The sequence below is a fragment of the Piliocolobus tephrosceles genome, chromosome 18, assembly GCF_002776525.5.
Source record: "Piliocolobus tephrosceles isolate RC106 chromosome 18, ASM277652v3, whole genome shotgun sequence".
Classification (NCBI taxonomy): Eukaryota; Metazoa; Chordata; class Mammalia; order Primates; family Cercopithecidae; genus Piliocolobus; species Piliocolobus tephrosceles.
Genome location: NC_045451.1, coordinates 70,571,149 through 70,576,606, shown reverse-complemented (window position 1 = coordinate 70,576,606; position 5,458 = coordinate 70,571,149). Strand labels below are relative to the sequence as shown.

Below are 5,458 nucleotides of genomic sequence, written 5' to 3'. Positions count from 1 at the left end.
CGCTAGTATATATTTTCTAATTTTTCCACAAAGTATATTATTTCCTTAAATTACAGGAGTTTGGAATTTGGTCAGATGCAGCACAGTCAGGAAAAGGAAGTTGTCCTTTCAAAGAAACAGTTCATGTGTGTAGAGAAAACACAGCCATACCCAAAGGGCAATTTTTTTTTTTTTTTTTTTTTTTTTTTTGCCAGAGCCTCATTCTTTCCCTGAGACTGGAGTACAGTGGCGTGATCTTGGCTCACTGCAACCTCCGCTTCCCGGGCTCAAGCAATTCTCCTGCCTCGGCCTCCCCAGTAGCTGGGACTACAGGCATGTGCCACCACACCGGGCTAATTTTTGTATTTTTAGTAGAGATGAGGTTTCACCACGTTGGCTAGGCTGGTCTCAAACTCCTGAGGTCAAGTGATCTGCCTGCCTCGGTCTTGGCCTCTGAAAGTGCTGGGATTACAGGCGTGAGCCATTGCTCCCGGAAAAAAGCGCTTATTTTTAATGATGTTTATGTTTTTATTTTAAATAACAGCTAAGCCAATAACATAACGATTTCCTTTGTCCTTGCTAACAACACCTGCCGATCCACCCATCTCTTGGCACCAGCAGTCTGGAAGAGAAATCTCAAATCAGTTGAGAAAATGAGGTGGCCAAAATTGTTCTTGCTGTCTACCTAACCTCAGTCTCCATCAGTCTCTTCATGGAGGAACACGTGGGGACCACACACGTTCTGATTGCTCTGGTTCTGGGATTAAACGAAAAAAAAAGTAGGGAAACTGTAAATCCTAATTCTCCATACAAATGTGAGTCTATTACCGTACTATTATTATCTGTGTGGTATCTTGGTTTACCTTTAAGGCAGCCTGAGTTTCAAACCTGCAGTAGAAGGAGTGAAGGCTAAGATGCCCTCCCACCATGGTCTCTCTGACAACCGCTGGGCTGAGGAGAGTCTCAGACCTCTGGCAATAGACTGAGATCCTAGTCTAATCGCAGAAGGAAGGATGCAGGCAGTGAGAAGCTGAGGGAAGATTTGGAGCAAAGATCGTTGGTGAAAAGGCTCAAGAGTATCTGACCCATTGAAGTCATCATTACAGGGGACGGATGGAAAAGAATATCTGTAGAATCGTATGAAAGTCAGAAGTTCTACTGGAATTTCTTGCCGTCTAGAAATGCACACCAACCCCCACATGCACGTGCGCACACACACTCCATGTAAACAGTACACACAAGCATGCACACATTTTGTCATGTGCGGGGGCATATGTGTCCCCTCCCAAATACACACTCCTGGAAGCTCACACTGTTTTCCTAGTTCCACACGAGGTTAGAAAGGCTGCGTGGGTGCCAGCGCTGCCCTCCCCGGGCTTCCCGACATTACAAGTATCAGCAGGTCCATAAACAGGCAAAACCCTAGAGGCTCGCCTGGGCAGCTGGGCTCGGGTCTGATTTCCACATCGGGCGCTCACAGATTTACTGCAGCGGCATGAACGTTGCTCACAGCATGTTTCTCACACTCGCTCAACTAATATTTGGTCTCCGTCCCTGGAACAAAACACAGCCTCAGCGTCTGCTGAGCAACCCTGTGCACAACAGAAGAGTCAGGCACGGAATTGGAGCCAAACGAAAAGGAAATGCAGTTCATTTCTCTTTTTCTTGAGTTTTCAAAATAACTGTCTGCCTTCCTAACCCCTGTCAGATCTGACGGAGCATGAGCCCCTCCTCACCTTCAGGAACTGCACCCCCACCCGCACCCTTCACACCCAGGGCGGCGGTTCAGGCTTCCCCGGACACGCGCGGCCCGGCCTCGGGCCCTTCTCCCCGGCATGAAATCGAGGGCACTTTTCCCGAGAGCCACTGGGAGAGCGCCCGCGTCTGGACAGAGCGGAGACCCACCTCGCGGGCCCAGGACTCTGCAGTCTTCCACCGAGCTCAGGGCTGGGACAGAGACTCGCAGAGCGTCCCCAGGTGCCCCTCACAGCGCTCGGGGCCGGGCTTCCGGAACACGGCGCCGCCACCTGCTCGGGCCGGCCGGGCTCCTAGAGCGGCCCCGCGGCCTGCAGGCCCCACCTCCCCGCAGGGCGGGCGTCTGCTGCCCCCAAGCGGCCGCCAGCGAGGTCCTCGCGGCCCAGGAGGGGCCTTCCTCTGGGGTGTGGATCCGCACCCCCATCCGCGGGCACCGTGGTAAGGGCAGCTAATTCTGAGTCTCCGCGGGCCCTCTGAGGGGCCGGGGTCACCGAACAGACCTCAGGCTGTCACCTACCAGCCATGCACACTCAGCTGTGAGTGCAGCAGCTCCCACTTTCCCTGGTCCTCCTTGAGTTCAGCGCAATGGAGAGAAGAAAAGCGAACCTGCCAAGCGGCCTAGTCCCTGGCGCGCCCGCCCTGCTAGCGGCGGAGGCCTGTTGTGATTCAACTCCCCAGAACCTTCCTTCTGTGATAACACCTCTGCTACCCGCTCAGGGGGAGAGTGCAAGACACAGGCCCTGAGGTGGGGACGCCATTGAAGAAAATAAAGCCCTCCCCAAATAGGGGTAGAGATAACAGGCAAGATGCCCACTAAAATTGGAACGCAGAGAACCCACGAGTAATTTTTTTTTTTTTTTTTGAAGTGGAGTTTCGCTGTAGTTGCCCAGGCTGGAGTGCAATGGCGTGATCTCAACTCACTGCAACCTCTGCCTCCTGGGCTCAAGCGATTCTCCTGCCTTAGCCCCTGAGTAGCTGGGATTACAGGCGCCCGCCACCACGCCCAGCTAATTTTTTGTATTTTTAGTAGAGATGGGGTTTTCACTGTGTTGGCCAGGCTGGTCTCGAACTCCTGACCTCAGGTGATCCACCTGCCTTGGTCTCCCAAAGTGCTGGGATTACAGGCGTGAGCCACCACGCCCGGACAGTAATTTCTTAGTATAAGTATTAATATATCCCGAGTGTTGCTTAGGACATACTTATCCAAACATTTTTCATTGCATATCTGAAATTCAAGTTTAAGTGGGTGTTGCGGGGGAGATGGATTGTTGTTTTGGTGTTTTGTTGTGTTTGTGGGTTTTGGTTTTGTTTCTAACTCCACCAACCGCATCGCCAAATGCCAAGCATCCTATCTGAGCAGGACCAGAACTCCTGAAGCCCCTTCCCACAGCTGCTGCTCCGCGACACCATCACAAGTGGGCTAACGTGGAGCAGGCATTTTCCAAGTAGAAGGAAAGCAGTCAGCAGCTGCAGCCGGGGCTGGAGGACGCCTGTGCCTGCTTGGGGCCCCACAGCCCGCACCTCCTGAGCTCAGCGGGCACCTTAGGACAAGGCACCGCTGGCCCCGGGAGTTGCCTCTTATCTGATCCCAGCCAATATTTTCTCAAAGTCAGACATGGCCTCAGCATCGCCCAGACATCTGTTATTCATTTTCTTTGGCCTTGATTTGGTCTTAATCGTTTGTAAGGGCCCCGGCATGCACTCCACTATCTGATTTGGGTTCTGCGCCGGCAGCGTTCTGGCCAGGAGAACTAACACCTGCATTTGTGGCAGAGCCGTTTGACACCCACTGCCTCATTTCATCTTCACATATTGGGTACAGAGCAAGGTACAGAGCAGGACACCCCAGCCCTGGCTGTATCCGGACATTCCATGATGGGAGGAGAACTTCCAGAACGCTTCCCCCCAGGCCATGCCCCAGACCAATCACAGCAGAGCCTCTGCGGTGGACGCCCGTCCCGGTTGTCAGAGCTCTCCAGCGGCTCTCCCAGTGCTTCCAAGACGGAGGACGCTGGCCCAGAGGAGTGGTTCTCAAAGTGCGGTCCAGGCACCACAGCATGCGCGTCACCTGGGAACTCTGTAGAGATGCGCGTTCTCGGGCCCCCTCCCCAAACTGCTGAATCAGAACCTCTGGATTCTAACCTCTCCCGCTAATTTTGATGTGAACAAATTGAGGATCACTCCATTTTTTTGATGTGAACATTTAAGGATCCCTGATGCATATGAAAGCACAGCCATTGGAGATGAGAGCAGTTCAGCCCCAACTCTAACCCCAGTCACAGGTAGCCTCTCAAAACTCAGATTTCACATCTGTCACAGGAGGGTGATGCCATCTGTCTCACACATAGCGCTGTGGTACAAGTTAAGTGACACGAGAGTAGGCGCGTAGGTTGCCCAGAAAAAGCCTGACAAAAGCCCAGTTAATGCAGTGACCAGCCATCCTGGTTTGCTCCTTACAGAGGGAGACCCTGGGAGTCCCATTGTCCTGAGGTGAGTTGCTCGTCCTGTCAGAGAATGTGAGTTCTCTCTGCCCTTGAGGGAGGTAGGGAAGCCTTTCCTGTCCTTTCCATAAGTAGAGACCCTAAAGGCTTGAAGGGACTTAACTGAGGCCCTATACATTCGTGGGACAGCAAGGCTAAACCCTCGTTGCCTGACCCCAGTAAAGGACTCTTCTCTGAACGTGTGTGTCTCGCCTCTGAGTAACACTAATGTGCATTCTAAGCTCCTTTTTAGTAATAACATGTTGGGTCCACACAATTTCAATCCACTTGAGATTGAGACCGGGCTAGCTCCATGGGCAGCAACCTAGGCAGTAACACTGTGCCAAGCGCTCAGCTGCATGCCTTCGTCCTAATTTTTGGAAAGGGGTCTCACATTTTCATTTTGTGCTGGGCCTCACAATGCGTGTCACTGACCCTGTTTAGAGAGATTCAGTAAGTTGCATGAGGCCACCCCACTGGCCAGTGGCAGGGCCTGATGAAAACCTGGGAGCTGGCTCCAGAACCTGGACTTCTGATGAGGAGGTTCTTGTCCCAAGAGTGGCCGCTTCTTTCACCAACACCAAGCACACAGAATTTCACATGTTGTGGGGCAGACTGGAGGAGCTTAAAGCCAGTCCTCACCTCACTGTGAAGGACAAGACCCATTCCTAGCTGTGATGTCACCCGCAACACTTCTTAAAATGCTGACTTTAAAGTGCCGCAGAGTGCGGATCATCTCTGTGTATCAGTGGCATAAAATCACACCCAGTCACTTTTCTCTTCCCACTTCAACTGAGGGAAAACCACTTAGACCATCCCCCAACCCTGTTATATCATAACACCTATGGTAGGCATTGCCAAGGTCTCACCTCTTTCCTGAGGCAGGCAATCTCCCCCAGATCCCATGACCCAGCTGATGTCCCTGTGCCCATGTGTACTTGCGCCCAGATTGTCCAGAACTGAGAGACAGACACAGGGTAACACCATGACCCCTCTCCCGTGTCTTCTTTTTCCCTCTGTGACCCAAACCCAAGGTTTTCTCTTCCCTTCTGACCCGATCTCTCATTCCCTGAAGGATTTGCACAGGTGCGGTCACACCTTGGCATGGCTAGCATTAAGGTGGACGTACTTCTCCTCAGCATTTTCAACCAGTGGAAAAAAAAGCTTTATCCCCATTAAAACAACCTCAGATATGTGTCAGGAACCCACCGTGCCGTACATGGGAATGGCAGAATGTCCTGCCC

At 52.3% G+C, this 5,458-nt stretch overlaps 1 long non-coding RNA gene across 2 annotated transcripts in view; it reads right to left on the bottom strand.

Annotated features, from left to right (window-relative positions):
- The window catches only part of LOC111553594, a 39,707-nt gene extending 37,685 nt beyond the window's left edge, over positions 1–2,022 (bottom strand). For both annotated transcript variants that reach the window (XR_002734997.2, XR_002734998.2), the window contains exon 1: positions 1,885–2,022. This is a non-coding gene — a long non-coding RNA (uncharacterized LOC111553594). The remainder of the gene's footprint in view (positions 1–1,884) is intronic.
- Between the last annotated feature and the right edge of the window lie 3,436 nt (positions 2,023–5,458).